Source organism: Pseudophryne corroboree, unplaced genomic scaffold, assembly GCF_028390025.1.
Source record: "Pseudophryne corroboree isolate aPseCor3 unplaced genomic scaffold, aPseCor3.hap2 scaffold_568, whole genome shotgun sequence".
Classification (NCBI taxonomy): Eukaryota; Metazoa; Chordata; class Amphibia; order Anura; family Myobatrachidae; genus Pseudophryne; species Pseudophryne corroboree.
Genome location: NW_026970167.1, coordinates 297,464 through 314,456, shown reverse-complemented (window position 1 = coordinate 314,456; position 16,993 = coordinate 297,464). Strand labels below are relative to the sequence as shown.

The window sequence follows — 16,993 nt, the reverse complement described above, 5'->3', positions numbered from 1 at the left end:
AGCACACACCAGAGCGCTATATATATATATACAGGGATAACCTTATATAAGTGTTTTTCCCCTTATAGCTGCTGTATGTTTTAATACTGCGCCTAATTAGTGCCCCCCTCTCTTTTTTTAACCCTTTCTGTAGTGTAGTGACTGCAGGGAAGAGCCAGGGAGCTTCCCTCCAACTGAGCTGTGAGGGAAAATGGCGCCAGTGTGCTGAGGAGATAGTCTTCGCCCCCTTTTCGGCGGCCTTATCTCCCGTTTTTCTGTATATTCTGGCAGGGGTCAAATGCATCCATATAGCCCAGGAGCTATATGTGATGTATTTTTTGCCATGTAAGGTATTTTTATCATGTTTTATTGCGTCTCAGGGCGCCCCCCCCAGCGCCCTGCACCCTCAGTGACCGGAGTATGAAGTGTGCTGAGAGCAATGGCGCACAGCTGTGCGCTACCTTATTGAAGACAGGAACGTCTTCTGCCGCCGATTTTTTCGGACCTCTTCGCTCTTCTGGCTCTGTAAGGGGGCCGGCGGCGAGGCTCTGGGACCCATCCAGGCTGGGCCTGTGATCGTCCCTCTGGAGCTAATGTCCAGTAGCCAAGAAGCCCAATCCACTCTGCACGCAGGTGAGTTCGCTTCTTCTCCCCTTAGTCCCTCGATGCAGTGAGCCTGTTGCCAGCAGGTCTCACTGATAATAACAAACCTAAACTAAAACTTTCACTAAGAAGCTCAGGAGAGCCCCTAGTGTGCACCCTTCTCGTCGGGCACAGAAATCTAACTGAGGCTTGGAGGAGGGTCATAGGGGGAGGAGCCAGTGCACACCACATAGTCCTAAAGCTTTCTTTAGATGTGCCCAGTCTCCTGCGGAGCCGCTATTCCCCTTGGTCCTTACGGAGTCCCCAGCATCCACTTAGGACGTTAGAGAAAAGAGGCGTTGGTTACAACTGTTGCTGTTCATCCACAAGAAGGAATTTAATGTATCAATTACAATTGGAAAGTAACGATTAAATTACAACAGCTGTATCCAGTAGGATTTTTTGGACCCTTTAATAAACATTCCGTTGTCATCAAGGGCAATATGAAATAGATCCTGATTACATTTAGATATGGATAGTGGTGCCTATATATGTTGACTCCATTGTATTTTATTGAATGTGGGTTTCTTCTGTCTATATATATTTTTTAAAAATAAAGAGCTTGTATATTTTATTTTTTGCGCTCCCTTGATAACAAGTGTGATTATCTTTAAAATTTGGTTTATTATTGGTAGAACAGTACTACCTATGGGAGCAGCATTTTATAATATATGGTGAAAATTAATAGATGTATAAAGATTAAATAAGCAACAAATTGGTGAAATAGATAAGTTTTGATAGGAGCGCTGGGTTCTATATATATATATTGACATTTGGTTATATATATGTATAGACTTTATAAATTCTTGACAGAGATGTGCCTGAGCAGCGGCCCTCCCCAGCCCTATCCCAAATCATACTTATTTTGCATAGGAGATACCATGGTCATGAAGATTGTTCTCCCAGGGTGAGGTTCATTCATTGCATTCTGGGTATGCTGACCCCTGTGATTTCCCCAAATGTGGGAAACTCGACTGCATTATTTGTGGTAGTGGGGGACTGTGTTTGTGCTTTCCTCTGGTCAGCTCTGGTAAAAGTCAGATTTATTTGTCTCAGATCTTCCTCTAGCCTTGTTCTTCTTTCGAGAGTTTCCATGTGCTGCCTCAGTTGGATCTCCTTCACTTGACAGGGGGGTGCCCGAGCAGCGACCCTCCCCAGCTCTAGCCCAACTCCTACTTACCTGCCAGGTGAGATACTATGATCATGAAGGTGCTTCTCCCAGGGCAAGGCTCACCCATTGCACTCTGGGTGTGCTGCTCCTGCGGTTTCCCCAAATGTTGGACACTTGACTGCATAATTTGTGTTTCCCCTGGTCGGCTCTCGTATAATTCAGATCTCTTTGTCTCAGGTCTCTCTCCAGCCTAGTTTGCTGTCTGTTTCCACTTCTCTTTTCTTGAGTTGCTCCCTTCTATGCCCTTGCGCACTATCCTGACTTCTCCTGTCTGCTTACTTTGTGCCTTCCAACGCACAATGCAAACTACAGGTAGTGCTGCAGGGCCCACACCCTTTTACTTGCCTTACAGAGCAGCTCTGGAGCTGTTACAGTGCCCAGCTGCTGCAAGAAATCAGCTTGAATGCTTCAGGGGCTGGGGCATAGCCCCACACCGAAGTAGGGTGGAGGTGTTTAATGCGAACTAGGGGTCATCCAAGCGCCGCAAAAGGCCGCCATGCCCTGCACGCCCCTTTTCTCTTTTCATATGCAGACAAGGGTTGAAGCCAACTTTGACCCACTGCTTGGATGACATCACCATATGCAAATCCATCTGCTGCAGGCCTTCCCCCAGGAATGCTTGCACTAGTTGTTGCATTTGGTTTGTTGTTTGGGGGTGCTTCAGTATTAGGCAGCCTTCTGCCCTCCCATGTTCATCTGAAAATATGTATTCTCCCTGCAGTTGTTGTCCCCAGATGAGAGTTCCCTTGTGCTGCCTCAGTTGAATCTCCTTTACTTGACAGAGATGTGCCTGAGCAGCGGCCCTCCCCAGCCATATCCCAAGTCATACTTATTTTGCATAGGAGATACCATGGTCATGAAGATTGTTCTCCCAGGGTGAGGTTCATTCATTGCATTCTGGGTATGCTGACCCCTATGATTTCCCCAAATGTGGGAAACTCGACTGCATTATTTGTGGTAGTGGGGGACTGTGTTTGTGCTTTCCTCTGGTCAGCTCTGGTAAAAGTCAGATTTCTTTGTCTCAGATTTTCCTCTAGCCTTGTTCTTCTTTCGAGAGTTCCCTTGTGCTGCCTCAGTTGGATCTACTTCACTTGACAGGGGGGTGCCCGAGCAGCGACCCTCCCCAGCTCTATCCCAAATCCTACTTACCTGCCAGGTGAGATACTATGATCATGAAGGTGCTTCTCCCAGGGCAAGTCTCACCCATTGCACTCTGGGTGTGCTGCTCCTGCGATTTCCCCAAATGTGGGAAACTTGACTGCATAATTTGTGTTTCCCCTGGTCGGCTCTCGTATAATTCAGATCTCTTTGTCTCAGGTCTCTCTCCAGCCTAGTTTGCTGTCTATTTCCACTTCTTTTTTCTTGAGCCGCTCCCTTCTATGCCCTTGCGCACTATCCTGACTTCTCCCGTCTGCTTAATTTGTGCCTTCCAACGCACAATGCGAACTACAGGTAGTGCTGCAGGGCCCACACCCTTTTACTTGCCTTACAGAGCAGCTCTGGAGCTGTTACAGTGCCTAGCTGCTGCAAGAAATCAGCTTGAATGCTTCAGGGGCTGGGGCATAGCCAACATGAGCCCCACACCGAAGGAGGGTGGAGGTGTTTAATGCGAACTAGGGGTCATCCAATCGCCGCAAAAGGCCGCCATGCCCTGCACGCCCCTTTTCTCTTTTCATATGCAGACGAGGGTTGAAGCCAACTTTGACCCACTGCTTGGATGACATCACCATATGCAAATCCATCTGCTGCAGCCTTCCCCCAGGAATGCTTGCACTAGTTGTTGCATTTGGTTTGTTGTTTGGGGGTGCTTCAGTATTAGGCAGCCTTCTGCCCTCCCATGTTCATCTGAAAATATGTGTTCTCCCTGCAGTTGTTGTCCCCAGATGAGAGTTCCCTTGTGCTGCCTCAGTTGAATCTTCTTTACTTGACAGAGATGTGCCTGAGCAGCGGCCCTCCCCAGCCCTATCCCAAATCATACTTATTTTGCATAGGAGATACCATGGTCATGAAGATTGTTCTCCCAGGGTGAGGTTCATTCATTGCATTCTGGGTATGCTGACCCCTGTGATTTCCCTAAATGTGGGAAACTCGACTGCATTATTTGTGGTAGTGGGGGACTGTGTTTGTGCTTTCCTCTGGTCAGCTCTGGTAAAAGTCAGATTTCTTTGTCTCAGATTTTCCTCTAGCCTTGTTCTTCTTTCGAGAGTTCCCTTGTGCTGCCTCAGTTGGATCTCCTTCACTTGACAGGGGGGTGCCCGAGCAGCGACCCTCCCCAGCTCTAGCCCAACTCCTACTTACCTGCCAGGTGAGATACTATGATCATGAAGTTGCTTCTCCCTGGGCAAGGATCACCCATTGCACTCTGGGTGTGCTGCCCCTGTGATTTCCCCAAATGTGGGAAACTTGACTGCGTAATTTGTGTTTCCCCTGGTCGGCTCTCATATAATTCAGATCTCTTTGTCTCAGGTCTCTCTCCAGCCTAGTTTGCTGTCTGTTTCCTCTTCTTTTTTCTTGAGCCCCTCCCTTCTATACCCTTGTGCACTATCCTGACTTCTCCTCCCGTCTGCTTACTTTGTGCCTTACAATGCACAATGCAAACTACAGGTAGTGCTGCAGGGCCCACGCCCTTTTACTTGCCTTACAGAGCAGCTCTGGAGCTGTTACAGTGCCCAGCTGCTGCAAGAAATCAGCTTGAATGCTTCAGGGGCTGGGGCATGGCCAACATGAGCCCCACACAGAAGGAGGGTGGGGGTATTTAATGCGAACTAGGGGTCATCCAAGCGCCGCAAAAGGCCGCTATGCCCTGCATACCCCTTTTCTCTTTTCATATGCAGATGAGGGTTCCAGCCAACTTTGGCCCACTGCTTGGATGACATCACCGTATGCAAATCCGTCTTCTGCAGACCTTCCCCCAGGAATGCTTGTACTAGTTGTTGCATTTGGTTTGTTGTTTGGGGGTGCTTCAGTATTAGGCAGCCTTCTGCCCTCCCAAGTTCATCTGAAAATATGTGTTCTCCCTGCAGTTGTTGTCCCCAGATGAGAGTTCCCTTGTGCTGCCTCAGTTGAATCTCCTTTACTTGACAGAGATGTGCCTGAGCAGCGGCCCTCCCCAGCCCTATCCCAAATCATACTTATTTTGCATAGGAGATACCATGGTCATGAAGATTGTTCTCCCAGGGTGAGGTTCATTCATTGCATTCTTGGTATGCTGACCCCTGTGATTTCCCCAAATGTGGAAACTTGACTGCATTATTTGTGGTAGTGAGTGACTGTGTTTGTGCTTTCCTCTGGTCAGCTCTGGTAAAAGTCAGATTTCTTTGTCTCAGATCTTCCTCTAGCCTTGTTCTTCTTTCGAGAGTTTCCTTGTGCTGCTTCAGTTGGATCTCCTTCACTTGACAGGGGGCTGCCCGAGCAGCGACCCTCCCCAGCTCTAGCCCAACTCCTACTTATCTGCCAGGTAAGATACTAAGATCATGAAGGTGCTTCTCCGAGGGAAAGGCTCACCCATTGCACTCTGGGTGTGCTGCTCCTGCGATTTCCCCAAATGTGGGAAACTTGACTGCATAATTTGTGTTTCCCCTGGTCGGCTCTCGTATAATTCAGATCTCTTTGTCTCTGGTCTCTCTCCAGCCTAGTTTGCTGTCTGCTTCCACTTCTCTTTTCTTGAGCCGCTCCCTTCTATGCCCTTGCGCACTATCCTGACTTCTCCCGTCTGCTTACTTTTTGCCTTCCAACGCACAATGCGAACTACAGGTAGTGCTGCTGGTCACACACACTTTTATTTGCCTTACAGAGCAGCTCTGGAGCTGTTACAGTGCCCAGCTGCTGCAAGAAATCAGCTTGAATGCTTCAGGGGCTGGGGCATAGCCAACATGAGCCCCACACCGAAGGAGGGTGGAGGTGTTTAATGCGAGCTAGGGGTCATCCAAGCGCCGCAAAAGGCTGCCATGCCCTGCACGCCCCTTTTCTCTTTTCATATGCAGACGAGGGTTGAAGCCAACTTTGACCCACTGCTTGGATGACATCACCATATGCAAATCCATCTGCTGCAGGCCTTCCCCCAGGAATGCTTGCACTAGTTGTTGCATTTTGTTTGTTGTTTTGGGGTGCTTCAGTATTAGGTAGCCTTCGGCCCTCCCATGTTCATCTGAAAATATGTGTTCTCCCTGCAGTTGTTGTCCCCAGATGAGAGTTCCCTTGTGCTGCCTCAGTTGAATCTCCTTTACTTGACAGAGATGTGCCTGAGCAGCGGCCCTCCCCAGCCCTATCCCAAATCATACTTATTTTGCATAGGAGATACCATGGTCATGAAGATTGTTCTCCCAGGGTGAGGTTCATTCATTGCATTCTGGGTTTGCTGACCCCTGTGATTTCCACAAATGTGGGAAACTCGACTGCATTATTTGTGGTAGTGGGGGACTGTGTTTGTGCTTTCCTCTGGTCAGCTCTGGTAAAAGTCAGATTTCTTTGTCTCAGATTTTCCTCTAGCCTTGTTCTTCTTTCGAGAGTTCCCTTGTGCTGCCTCAGTTGGATCTCCTTCACTTGACAGGGGGCTGCCCGAGCAGCGACCCTCCCCAGCTCTAGCCCAACTCCTACTTACCTGCCAGGTGAGATACTATGATCATGAAGTTGCTTCTCCCAGGGCAAGGATCACCCATTGCACTCTGGGTGTGCTGCCCCTGTGATTTCCCCAAATGTGGGAAACTTGACTGCGTAATTTGTGTTTCCCCTGGTCGGCTCTCATATAATTCAGATCTCTTTGTCTCAGGTCTCTCTCCAGCCTAGTTTGCTGTCTGTTTCCACTTCTTTTTTCTTGAGCCCCTCCCTTCTATACCCTTGTGCACTATCCTGACTTCTCCTCCCGTCTGCTTACTTTGTGCCTTACAATGCACAATGCAAACTACAGGTAGTGCTGCAGGGCCCACACCCTTTTACTTGCCTTACAGAGCAGCTCTGGAGCTTTTACAGTGCCCAGCTGCTGCAAGAAATCAGCTTGAATGCTTCAGGGGCTGGGGCATGGCCAACATGAGCCCCACACAGAAGGAGGGTGGGGGTATTTAATGCAAACTAGGGGTCATACAAGCGCGGCAAAAGGCCGCCATGCCCTGCATACCCCTTTTCTCTTTTCATATGCAGATGAGGGTTCCAGCCAACTTTGGCCCACTGCTTGGATGACATCACCGTATGCAAATCCGTCTTCTGCAGACCTTCCCCCAGGAATGCTTGCACTAGTTGTTGCATTTGGTTTGTTGTTTGGGGGTGCTTCAGTATTAGGCAGCCTTCTGCCCTCCCATGTTCATCTGAAAATATGTGTTCTCCCTGCAGTTGTTGTCCCCAGATGAGAGTTCCCTTGTGCTGCCTCAGTTGAATCTCCTTTACTTGACAGAGATGTGCCTGAGCAGCGGCCCTCCCCAGCCCTATCCCAAATCATACTTATTTTGCATAGGAGATACCATGGTCATGAAGATTGTTCTCCCAGGGTGAGGTTCATTCATTGCATTCTGGGTATGCTGACCCCTGTGATTTCCCCAAATGTGGGAAACTTGACAGCATTATTTGTGGTAGTGAGGGACTGTGTTTGTGCTTTCCACTGGTCAGCTCTGGTAAAAGTCAGATTTCTTTGTCTCATATCTTCCTCTAGCCTTGTTCTTCTTTCGAGAGTTCCCTTGTGCTGCCTCAGTTGGATCTCCTTCACTTGACAGGGGGGTGCCCGAGCAGCGACCCTCCCCAGCTCTAGCCCAACTCCTACTTACCTGCCAGGTGAGATACTATGATCATGAAGGTGCTTCTCCCTGGGCAAGGCTCACCCATTGCACTCTGGGTGTGCTGCTCCTGCGATTTCCCCAAATGTGGGAAACTTGACTGCATAATTTGTGTTTCCCCTGGTCGGCTCTCGTATAATTCAGATCTCTTTGTCTCACGTCTCTCTCCAGCCTAGTTTGCTGTCTGTTTCCACTTCTCTTTTCTTGAGCCGCTCCCTTCTATGCCCTTGCGCACTATCCCAGGATAATTATTGTAGCTCGTCTGCGGGTAACAGCTCTCAGATCCACTTCTAGAAAAAATGCAACAATGTAATTTGAGTGACAAACTGCAGAGATGAACCCTTTCTGTGACTGCTGCACAGGGATCACACAAACTCTATTCATAGGGCTGACTTCACTTAGGGGAGATGTTCTCGCCCCGCAAAGAAGTGCAAGTATATACCGCACTTACGGTACCATTGGATTTACAGATATTTTCTTGCAATACACTATGGGGGTCATTCTGAGTTGATTGCTCGCTAGCAGTTTTTAGCAGCCTTAAAACGGTGGAGTTAACATATCTCACGTGGAAGGTGGTCATGTTATTAGCCTTGGCTTCGGCTAGGCGAGTGTCGGAATTAGCGGCTTTGTCACATAAAAGCCCATATTTGGTGTTCCATGTGGATAGAGCGGAATTGCGGACCCATCCTCAATTCCTACCAAAAGTGGTCTCATCTTTTCATATGAACCAATCTATTGTGGTGCCTTTGGCTACGCGTGACTTGGAGGATTCCGAGTTACTTGATGTGGTCAGGGCTTTGAAAATTTACGTGGCCAGGACGGCTAGAGTCAGGAAAACTGAAGCGCTGTTTGTCCTGTATGCAACCAACAAGATTGGTGCCCCTGCTTCAAAGCAGGCTATTGCTCGCTGGATTTGTAACACGATTCAGCAAGCGCATTCTATGGCTGGATTGCAGTTACCGAAATCGGTCTAGGCCCATTCCACGAGGAAAGTGGGCTCTCCTTGGGCGGCTGCCCGAGGGGTCTCGGCACTACAGCTGTGTCGAGCTGCTACTTGGTCAGGTTCAAACACCTTTTCAAAATACTATAAGTTTGATACCCTGGCTGAGGAGGAACTCATGTTTGCTCAATCGGTGCTGCAGAGTCATCCGCACTCTCCCGCCCGTTTTGGAGCTTTGGTATAATCCCCATGGTCCTTACGGAGTCCCCAGCATCCTCTAGGACGTTAGAGAAAATAAGATTTTAAACCTACCGGTAAATCTTTTTCTCGTAGTCCGTAGAGGATGCTGGGCGCCCGTCCCAAGTGCGGACTACTTCTGCAATACTTGTATATAGTTATTGCTTCAATAAGGGTTATGTTATAGTTGCATCGGTCCTGCACTGATGCTACAGTATGTTGTTTTTTCATACTCATAACTGGGTAGTTTATCACAAGTTATACGGTGTGATTGGTGTGGCTGGTATGAATCTTGCCCTGGATTAACAAAATCCTTTCCTCATACTGTCAGTCTCCTCTGGGCACAGTTTCTCTAACTGTGGCATAGAGGCGCATAGAGGGAGGAGCCAGTGCACACCCAGAACTAAAGTCTTTCTTAAAGTGCCCATGTCTCCTGCGGAGCCCGTCTATCCCCATGGTCCTTACGGAGTCCCCAGCACCCTCTACGGACTACGAGAAAAAGATTTACCGGTAGGTTTAAAATCTTATTTTCTACTTTATTCTTTTCTATCCTAGTTTATTACGACCAACTCTCATCCAAGGAGTTTGATATTCTACTACCTGCATGCAATTTAAATTGCTTAAATTGTTTATATGGTTGATTTGTCCTTCACAACCCATAATCTGCAACTTGGATGTACTTGTGTCATTGAAAATCTTATAATAAAAATGTTTATATATTGAAAAAAAAAGTTATAAGACATATGCATTCAATATTTGAAGAAACAAAATAAAATAAAGCTATGTATTGGGTTTCACTAACAAGCACATTGGAAGACTTGACTACTGTTAAAAGACATGCATTACATGGTATAGAGCCACAAACCACAATGTAGTAAAATAAAAACAAACTTACATGTGCTAGAGCTGGGGAGGGTCGCTGCTCGGGCAGCCCCCTGTCAAGTGAAGGAGATCCAACTGAGGCAGCACAAGGGAACTCTCGAAAGAAAAACAAGGCTAGAGGAAGATCTGAGACAAAGAAATCTGACTTTTACCAGAGCTGACCAGAGTAAAGCACAAACACAGTCACTCACTACCACAAATAATGCAGTCAAGTTTCCCACATTTGGGGAAATCACAGGGGTCAGCATACCCAGAATGCAATGAATGAACCTCACCCTGAGAGAACAATCTTCATGACCATGGTATCGCCTATGCAAAATAAGTATGATTTGGGCTGGGGAGGGCCGCTGCTCAGGCACATCTCTGTCAAGTAAAGGAGATTCAACTGAGGCAGCACAAGGGAACTCTCATCTGGGGACAACAACTGCAGGGAGAACACATATTTTCAGATGAACATGGGAGGGCAGAAGGCTGCCTTATACTGCAGCACCCCCAAACAACAAACCAAATGCAACAACTAGTGCAAGCATTCCTGGGGGAAGGCTGCAGCAGATGGATTTGCATATGGTGATGTCATCCAAGCAGTGGGTCAAAGTTGGCTTCAACCCTCGTCTGCATATGAAAAGAGAAAAGGGGTATGCAGGGCATGGCGGCCTTTTGCGGCGCTTGGATGACCCCTAGTTTGCATTAAATACCCCCACCCTCCTTCTGTGTGGGGCTCATGTTGGCCATGCCCCAGCCCCTGAAGCATTCAAGCTGATTTCTTGCAGCAGCTGGGCACTGTAACAGCTCCAGAGCTGCTCTGTAAGGCAAGTAAAAGGGTGTGGGCCCTGCAGCACTACCTGTAGTTTGCATTGTGCATTGTAAGGCACAAAGTAAGCAGATGGGAGGAGAAGTCAGGATAGTGCACAAGGGTATAGAAGGGAGGGGCTCAAGAAAAAAGAAGTGGAAACAGACAGCAAACTAGGCTGGAGAGAGACCTGAGACAAAGAGATCTGAATTATATGAGAGCCGACCAGGGGAAACACAAATTACGCAGTCAAGTTTCCCACATTTGGGGAAATCACAGGGGCAGCACACCCAGAGTGCAATGGGTGATCCTTGCCCAGGGAGAAGCACATTCATGATCATAGTATCTTACCTAGCAGGTAAGAAGGAGTTGGGCTAGAGCTGGGGAGGGTCGCTGCTCGGGCACCCCCCTGTCAAGTGAAGGAGATCCAACTGAGGCAGCACAAGGGAACTCTCGAAAGAAGAACAAGGCTAGAGGAAGATCTGAGACAAAGAAATCTGACTTTTACCAGAGCTGACCAGAGGAAAGCACAAACACAGTCCCCCACTACCACAAATAATGCTGTCAAGTTTACCACATTTGGGGAAATCACATGGGTCAGCATACCCAGAATGCAATGAATGAACCTCACCCTGGGAGAACAATCTTCATGACCATGGTATCTCCTATGCAAAATAAGTATGATTTGGGATAGGGCTGGGGAGGGCCGCTGCTCAGGCACATCTCTGTCAAGTAAAGGAGATTCAACTGAGGCAGCACAAGGGAACTCTCATCTGGGGACAACAACTGCAGGAGGTACACATATTTTCAGATGAACATGGGAGGGCAGAAGGCTGCCTAATACTGAAGCACCCCCAAACAACAAACCAAATGCTACAACTAGTGCAAGCATTCCTGGGGGAAGGCCTGCAGCAGATGGATTTGCATATGGTGATGTCATCCAAGCAGTGGGTCAAAGTTGGCTTCAACCCTCGTCTGCATATGAAAAGAGAAAATTGGCATGCAGGGCATGGCGGCCTTTTGCGGTGCTTGGATGACCCCTAGTTCGCATTAAACACCTCCACCCTCCTTCGGTGTGGGGCTCATGTTGGCTATGCCCCAGCCCCTGAAGCATTCAAGCTGATTTCTTGCAGCAGCTGGGCACTATAACAGCTCCAGAGCTGCTCTGTAAGGCAAGTAAAAGGGCGTGGGCCCTGCAGCACTACCTGTAGTTCGCATTGTGCGTTGGAAGGCACAAATTAAGCAGACGGGAGAAGTCAGGATAGTGCGCAAGGGCATAGAAGGGAGTGGCTCAAGAAAAGAGAAGTGGAAACAGACAACAAACTAGGCTGGAGAGAGACCTGAGACAAAGATCTGAATTATACGAGAGCCGACCAGGGGAAACACAAATTATGCAGTCAAGTGTCCAACATTTGGGGAAACCGCAGGAGCAGCACACCCAGAGTGCAATGGGTGAGCCTTGCCCTGGGAGAAGCAACTTCATGATCATAGTATCTCACCTGGCAGGTAAGTAGGAGTTGGGCTAGAGCTGGGGAGGGTCGCTGCTCGGGCACCCCCCTGTCAAGTGAAGGAGATCCAACTGAGGCAGCACAAGGGAACTCTCGAAAGAAGAACAAGGCTAGAGGAAGATCTGAGACAAAGAAATCTGACTTTTACCAGAGCTGACCAGAGGAAAGCACAAACACAGTCCCCAACTACCACAAATAATGCAGTCAAGTTTCCCACATTTGGGGAAATCACAGGGGTCAGCATACCCAGAATGCATTGACTGAATCTCACCCTGGGAGAACAATCTTCATGACCATGGTATCTCCTATGCAAAATAAGTATGATTTGGGATAGGGCTGGGGAGGGCCGCTGCTCAGGAACATCTCTGTCAAGTAAAGGAGATTCAACTGAGGCAGCACAAGGGAACTCTCAGCTTGGGACAACAACTCCAGGGAGAACACATATTTTCAGATGAACATGGGAGGGCAGAAGGTTGCCTAATACTGAAGCACCCCCAAACAACAAACCAAATGCAACAACTTGTGCAAGCATTCCTGGGGGAAGGCCTGCAGCAGATGGATTTGCATATGGTGATGTCATCCAAGCAGTGGGTCAAAGATGGCTTCAACCCTCGTCTGCATATGAAAAGAGAAAAGGGGCGTGCAGGGCATGGCAGCCTTTTGCGGTGCTTGGAAGACCCCTAGTTCGCATTAAACACCTCCACCCTCCTTCGGTGTGGGGCTCATATTGGCTATGCCCCAGCCCCTGAAGCATTCAAGCTGATTTCTTGCAGCAGCTGGGCACTGTAACAGCTCCAGAGCTGATCTGTAAGGCAAGTAAAAGGGTGTGGGCCCTGCAGCACTACCTGTAGTTCGCATTGTGCGTTGGAAGGCACAAATTAAGCAGACGGGAGAAGTCAGGATAGTGCGCAAGGGCATAGAAGGGAGTGGCTCAAGAAAAGAGAAGTGGAAACAGACAGCAAACTAGGCTGGAGAGAGACCTGAGACAAAGAGATCTGAATTATACGAGAGCCGACCAGGGGAAACACAAATTATGCAGTCAAGTTTCCCACATTTGGGGAAATCGCAGGAGCAGCACACCCAGAGTGCAATGGGTGAGCCTTGCCCTGGGAGAAGCACCTTCATGATCATAGTATCTCACCTGGCAGGTAAGTAAGATTTGGGATAGAGCTGGGGAGGGTCGCTGCTCGGGCACCCCCCTGTCAAGTGAAGGAGATCCAACCGAGGCAGCACAAGGAAACTCTCGAAAGAAGAACAAGGCTAGAGGAAGATCTGAGACAAATAAATCTGACTTTTACCAGAGCTGACCAGAGGAAAGAACAAACACAGTCCCCCACTACCACAAATAATGCAGTCGAGTTTCCCACATTTGGGGAAATCATAGGAGTCAGCATACCCAGAATGCAATGAATTAACCTCACCCTGGGAGAACAATCTTCATGACCATGGTATCTCCTATGCAAAATAAGTATGATTTGGGATAGGGCTGGGGAGGGCCGCTGCTCAGGCACATCTCTGTCAAGTAAAGGAGATTCAACTGAGGCAGCACAAGGGAACTCTCATCTGGGGACAACAACTGCAGGGAGAACACATATTTTCAGATGAACATGGTAGGGCAGAAGGCTGCCTAATACTGAAGCACCCCCAAACAACAAACCAAATGCAACAACTAGTGCAAGCATTCCTGGGGGAAGGCCTGCAGCAGATGGATTTGCATATGGTGATGTCATTCAAGCAGTGGGTCAAAGTTGGCTTCAACCCTCGTCTGCATATGAAAAGAGAAAAGGGGCGTGCAGGGCATGGCGGCCTTTTGCGGCGCTTGGATGACCCCTAGTTCGCATTAAACACCTCCACCCTCCTTCGATGTGGGGCTCATGTTGGCTATGCCCCAGCCCCTGAAGCATTCAAGCTGATTTCTTGCAGCAGCTGGGCACTGTAACAGCTCCAGAGCTGCTCTGTAAGGCAAGTAAAAGGGCGTGGGCCCTGCAGCACTACCTGTAGTTTGCATTGTGCGTTGGAAGGCACAAAGTAAGCAGACGGGAGAAGTCAGGATAGTGCGCAAGGGCATAGAAGGGAGCGGCTCAAGAAAAGAGAAGTGGAAACAGACAGCAAACTAGGCTGGAGAGAGACCTGAGACAAAGAGATCTGAATTATACGAGAGCCGACCAGGGGAAACACAAATTATGCAGTCAAGTTTCCCACATTTGGGGAAATCACAGGAGCAGCACACCCAGAGTGCAATGGGTGAGCCTTGCCCTGGGAGAAGCACCTTCATGATCATAGTATCTCACCTGGCAGATCAGTAGGAGTTGGGCTACAGCTGGGGAGGGTCGCTGCTCGGGCACCCCCCTGTCAAGTGAAGGAGATCCAACTGAGGCAGCACAAGGGAACTCTCGAAAGAAGAACAAGGCTAGAGGAAAATCTGAGACAAATAAATCTGACTTTTACCAGAGCTGACCAGAGGAAAGCACAAACACAGTCCCCCACTACCACAAATAATGCAGTCGAGTTTCCCACATTTGGGGAAATCACAGGGGTCAGCATACCCAGAATGCAATGAATGAACCTCACCCTGGGAGAACAATCTTCATGAAAATGGTATCTCCTATGCAAAATAAGTATGATTTGGGATAGGGCTGGGGAGGGCCGCTGCTCAGGCACATCTCTGTCAAGTAAAGGAGATTCAACTGAGGCAGCACAAGGGAACTCTCATCTGAGGACAACAACTGCAGGGAGAACACATATTTTCAGATGAACATGGTAGGGCAGAAGGCTGCCTAATACTGAAGCACCCCCAAACAACAAACCAAATGCAACAACTAGTGCAAGCATTCCCGGGGGAAGGCATGCAGCAGATGGATTTGCATATGGTGATGTCATCCAAGCAGTGGGTCAAAGTTGGCTTCAACCCTCGTCTGCATATGAAAAGAGAAAAGGGGCGTGCAGGGCATGGCGGCCTTTTGCGGCGCTTGGATGACCCCTAGTTCGCATTAAACACCTCCACCCTCCTTCGATGTGGGGCTCATGTTGGCTATGCCCCAGCCCCTGAAGCATTCAAGCTGATTTCTTGCAGCAGCTGGGCACTGTAACAGCTCCAGAGCTGCTCTGTAAGGCAAGTAAAAGGGCGTGGGCCCTGTAGCACTACCTGTAGTTTGCATTGTGCGTTGGAAGGCACAAAGTAAGCAGACGGGAGAAGTCAGGATAGTGCGCAAGGGCATAGAAGGGAGCGGCTCAAGAAAAGAGAAGTGGAAACAGACAGCAAACTAGGCTGGAGAGAGACCTGAGACAAAGAGATCTGAATTATACGAGAGCCGACCAGGGGAAACACAAATTATGCAGTCAAGTGTCCAACATTTGGGGAAACCGCAGGAGCAGCACACCCAGAGTGCAATGGGTGAGCCTTGCCCTGGGAGAAGCACCTTCATGATCATAGTATCTCACCTGGCAGGTAAGTAGGAGTTGGGCTAGAGCTGGGGAGGGTCGCTGCTCGGGCACCCCCCTGTCAAGTGAAGGAGATCCAACTGAGGCAGCACAAGGGAACTCTCGAAAGAAGAACAAGGCTAGAGGAAGATCTGAGACAAAGAAATCTGACTTTTACCAGAGCTGACCAGAGGAAAGCACAAACACAGTCCCTTACTACCACAAATAATGCAGTCCAGTTTCCCACATTTGGGGAAATCACAGGGATCAGCATACCCAGAATGCAATGAATGAACCTCACCCTGGCAGAACAATCTTCATGACCATGGTATCTCCTATGCAAAATAAGTATGATTTGGGATAGGGCTGGGGAGGGCCGCTGCTCAGGCACATCTCTGTCAAGAATTTATAAAGTCTATACATATATATAACCAAATGTCAATATATATATATAGAACCCAGCGCTCCTATCAAAACGTATCTATTTCACCAATTTGTTGCTTATATATTTGTTGCGCTCCCTTGATAACAAGTGTGATTATCTTTAAAATTTGGTTTATTATTGGTAGAACAGTACTACCTATGGGAGCAGCATTTTATAATATATGGTGAAAATTAATAGATGATCATGAAGGTGCTTCTCCCAGGGCAAGGCTCATCCATTGCACTCTGGGTGTGCTGCTCCTGCGATTTCCCCAAATGTGGGAAAGTTGACTGCATAATTTGTGTTTCCCCTGGTTGGCTCTCGTATAATTCAGATCTCTTTGTCTCAGGTCTCTCTCCAGCCTAGTTTGCTGTCTGTTTCCACTTCTCTTTTCTTGAGCCGCTCCCTTCTATGCCCTTGCGCACTATCTTGACTTCTCCCGTCTGCTTACTTTGTGCCTTCCAACGCACAATGTGAACTACAGGTAGTGCTGCAGGGCCCACACCCTTTTACTTGCCTTACAGAGCAGCTCTGGAGCTATTACAGTGCCCAGCTGCTGCAAGTAATCAGCTTGAATGCTTCAGGGGCTGGGGCATAGCCAACATGAGCCCAACACCGAAGTAGGGTGGAGGTGTTTAATGCGAACTAGGGGTCATCCAAGCGCCGCAAAAGGCCGCCATGCCCTGCACGCCCCTTTTCTCTTTTCATATGCAGACGAGGGTTGAAGCCAACTTTGACCCACTGCTTGGATGACATCACCATATGCAAATCCATCTGCTGCAGGCCTTCCCCCAGGAATGCTTGTACTAGTTGTTGCATTTGTTTTGTTGTTTGGGGGTGCTTCAGTATTAGGCAGCCTTCTGCCCTCCCATGTTCATCTGAAAATATGTGTTCTCCCTGCAGTTGTTGTCCCCAGATGAGAGTTCCCTTGTGCTGCCTCAGTTGAATCTCCTTTACTTGACAGAGATGTGCCTGAGCAGCAGCCCTCCCCAGCCCTATCCCAAATCATACTTATTTTGCATAGGAGATACCATGGTCATGAAGATTGTTCTCCCAGGGTGAGGTTCATACATTGCATTCTGGGTATGCTGACCCCTGTGATTTCCCCAAATGTGGGAAACTCGACTGCATTATTTGTGGTAGTGGGGGACTGTGTTTGTTCTTTCCTCTGGTCAGCTCTGGTAAAAGTCAGATTTATTTGTCTCAGATCTTCTTCTAGCCTTGTTCTTCTTTCGAGA

At 48.5% G+C, this 16,993-nt stretch overlaps 21 non-coding genes and 3 pseudogenes across 21 annotated transcripts; 13 read left to right on the top strand and 11 right to left on the bottom strand.

Moving 5' to 3' along the window:
- The first annotated feature begins 1,477 nt into the window (after positions 1-1,477).
- LOC135033211 (U1 spliceosomal RNA) lies at positions 1,478-1,641 on the top strand. Its single transcript, XR_010228615.1, has one exon. It is a non-coding gene; the product is annotated as a U1 spliceosomal RNA (small nuclear RNA).
- A 152-nt stretch (positions 1,642-1,793) lies between these two features.
- LOC135033199 (U1 spliceosomal RNA) lies at positions 1,794-1,956 on the top strand. Its single transcript, XR_010228607.1, has one exon. It is a non-coding gene; the product is annotated as a U1 spliceosomal RNA (small nuclear RNA).
- Positions 1,957-2,617: 661 nt separating this feature from the next.
- LOC135033212 (U1 spliceosomal RNA) lies at positions 2,618-2,781 on the top strand. Its single transcript, XR_010228616.1, has one exon. It is a non-coding gene; the product is annotated as a U1 spliceosomal RNA (small nuclear RNA).
- A 152-nt stretch (positions 2,782-2,933) lies between these two features.
- LOC135033245 (U1 spliceosomal RNA) lies at positions 2,934-3,096 on the top strand. Its single transcript, XR_010228650.1, has one exon. It is a non-coding gene; the product is annotated as a U1 spliceosomal RNA (small nuclear RNA).
- A 670-nt stretch (positions 3,097-3,766) lies between these two features.
- On the top strand, positions 3,767-3,930 carry LOC135033213 (U1 spliceosomal RNA). Its single transcript, XR_010228617.1, has one exon. It is a non-coding gene; the product is annotated as a U1 spliceosomal RNA (small nuclear RNA).
- A 152-nt stretch (positions 3,931-4,082) lies between these two features.
- LOC135033206 (U1 spliceosomal RNA) lies at positions 4,083-4,224 on the top strand (annotated as a pseudogene).
- Positions 4,225-4,919: 695 nt separating this feature from the next.
- LOC135033234 (U1 spliceosomal RNA) lies at positions 4,920-5,082 on the top strand. Its single transcript, XR_010228639.1, has one exon. It is a non-coding gene; the product is annotated as a U1 spliceosomal RNA (small nuclear RNA).
- A 152-nt stretch (positions 5,083-5,234) lies between these two features.
- Positions 5,235-5,397, top strand: LOC135033208 (U1 spliceosomal RNA). The gene has a single exon (XR_010228613.1). It is a non-coding gene; the product is annotated as a U1 spliceosomal RNA (small nuclear RNA).
- A 671-nt stretch (positions 5,398-6,068) lies between these two features.
- Positions 6,069-6,232, top strand: LOC135033217 (U1 spliceosomal RNA). The gene has a single exon (XR_010228621.1). It is a non-coding gene; the product is annotated as a U1 spliceosomal RNA (small nuclear RNA).
- Positions 6,233-6,384: 152 nt separating this feature from the next.
- On the top strand, positions 6,385-6,526 carry LOC135033201 (U1 spliceosomal RNA; annotated as a pseudogene).
- A 695-nt stretch (positions 6,527-7,221) lies between these two features.
- Positions 7,222-7,385, top strand: LOC135033228 (U1 spliceosomal RNA). Its single transcript, XR_010228632.1, has one exon. It is a non-coding gene; the product is annotated as a U1 spliceosomal RNA (small nuclear RNA).
- A 152-nt stretch (positions 7,386-7,537) lies between these two features.
- Positions 7,538-7,700, top strand: LOC135033238 (U1 spliceosomal RNA). Its single transcript, XR_010228643.1, has one exon. It is a non-coding gene; the product is annotated as a U1 spliceosomal RNA (small nuclear RNA).
- Positions 7,701-9,775: 2,075 nt separating this feature from the next.
- Positions 9,776-9,939, bottom strand: LOC135033232 (U1 spliceosomal RNA). Its single transcript, XR_010228637.1, has one exon. It is a non-coding gene; the product is annotated as a U1 spliceosomal RNA (small nuclear RNA).
- A 688-nt stretch (positions 9,940-10,627) lies between these two features.
- On the bottom strand, positions 10,628-10,769 carry LOC135033209 (U1 spliceosomal RNA; annotated as a pseudogene).
- A 152-nt stretch (positions 10,770-10,921) lies between these two features.
- On the bottom strand, positions 10,922-11,085 carry LOC135033227 (U1 spliceosomal RNA). Its single transcript, XR_010228631.1, has one exon. It is a non-coding gene; the product is annotated as a U1 spliceosomal RNA (small nuclear RNA).
- Positions 11,086-11,754: 669 nt separating this feature from the next.
- On the bottom strand, positions 11,755-11,917 carry LOC135033203 (U1 spliceosomal RNA). Its single transcript, XR_010228610.1, has one exon. It is a non-coding gene; the product is annotated as a U1 spliceosomal RNA (small nuclear RNA).
- Positions 11,918-12,069: 152 nt separating this feature from the next.
- LOC135033229 (U1 spliceosomal RNA) lies at positions 12,070-12,233 on the bottom strand. The gene has a single exon (XR_010228633.1). It is a non-coding gene; the product is annotated as a U1 spliceosomal RNA (small nuclear RNA).
- Positions 12,234-12,904: 671 nt separating this feature from the next.
- LOC135033237 (U1 spliceosomal RNA) lies at positions 12,905-13,067 on the bottom strand. Its single transcript, XR_010228642.1, has one exon. It is a non-coding gene; the product is annotated as a U1 spliceosomal RNA (small nuclear RNA).
- Positions 13,068-13,219: 152 nt separating this feature from the next.
- LOC135033221 (U1 spliceosomal RNA) lies at positions 13,220-13,383 on the bottom strand. The gene has a single exon (XR_010228625.1). It is a non-coding gene; the product is annotated as a U1 spliceosomal RNA (small nuclear RNA).
- Positions 13,384-14,054: 671 nt separating this feature from the next.
- On the bottom strand, positions 14,055-14,217 carry LOC135033195 (U1 spliceosomal RNA). Its single transcript, XR_010228603.1, has one exon. It is a non-coding gene; the product is annotated as a U1 spliceosomal RNA (small nuclear RNA).
- Positions 14,218-14,369: 152 nt separating this feature from the next.
- LOC135033216 (U1 spliceosomal RNA) lies at positions 14,370-14,533 on the bottom strand. The gene has a single exon (XR_010228620.1). It is a non-coding gene; the product is annotated as a U1 spliceosomal RNA (small nuclear RNA).
- Positions 14,534-15,204: 671 nt separating this feature from the next.
- LOC135033198 (U1 spliceosomal RNA) lies at positions 15,205-15,367 on the bottom strand. The gene has a single exon (XR_010228606.1). It is a non-coding gene; the product is annotated as a U1 spliceosomal RNA (small nuclear RNA).
- A 152-nt stretch (positions 15,368-15,519) lies between these two features.
- LOC135033235 (U1 spliceosomal RNA) lies at positions 15,520-15,683 on the bottom strand. The gene has a single exon (XR_010228640.1). It is a non-coding gene; the product is annotated as a U1 spliceosomal RNA (small nuclear RNA).
- Positions 15,684-16,762: 1,079 nt separating this feature from the next.
- On the top strand, positions 16,763-16,926 carry LOC135033215 (U1 spliceosomal RNA). Its single transcript, XR_010228619.1, has one exon. It is a non-coding gene; the product is annotated as a U1 spliceosomal RNA (small nuclear RNA).
- The last annotated feature ends 67 nt before the right edge of the window (positions 16,927-16,993 follow it).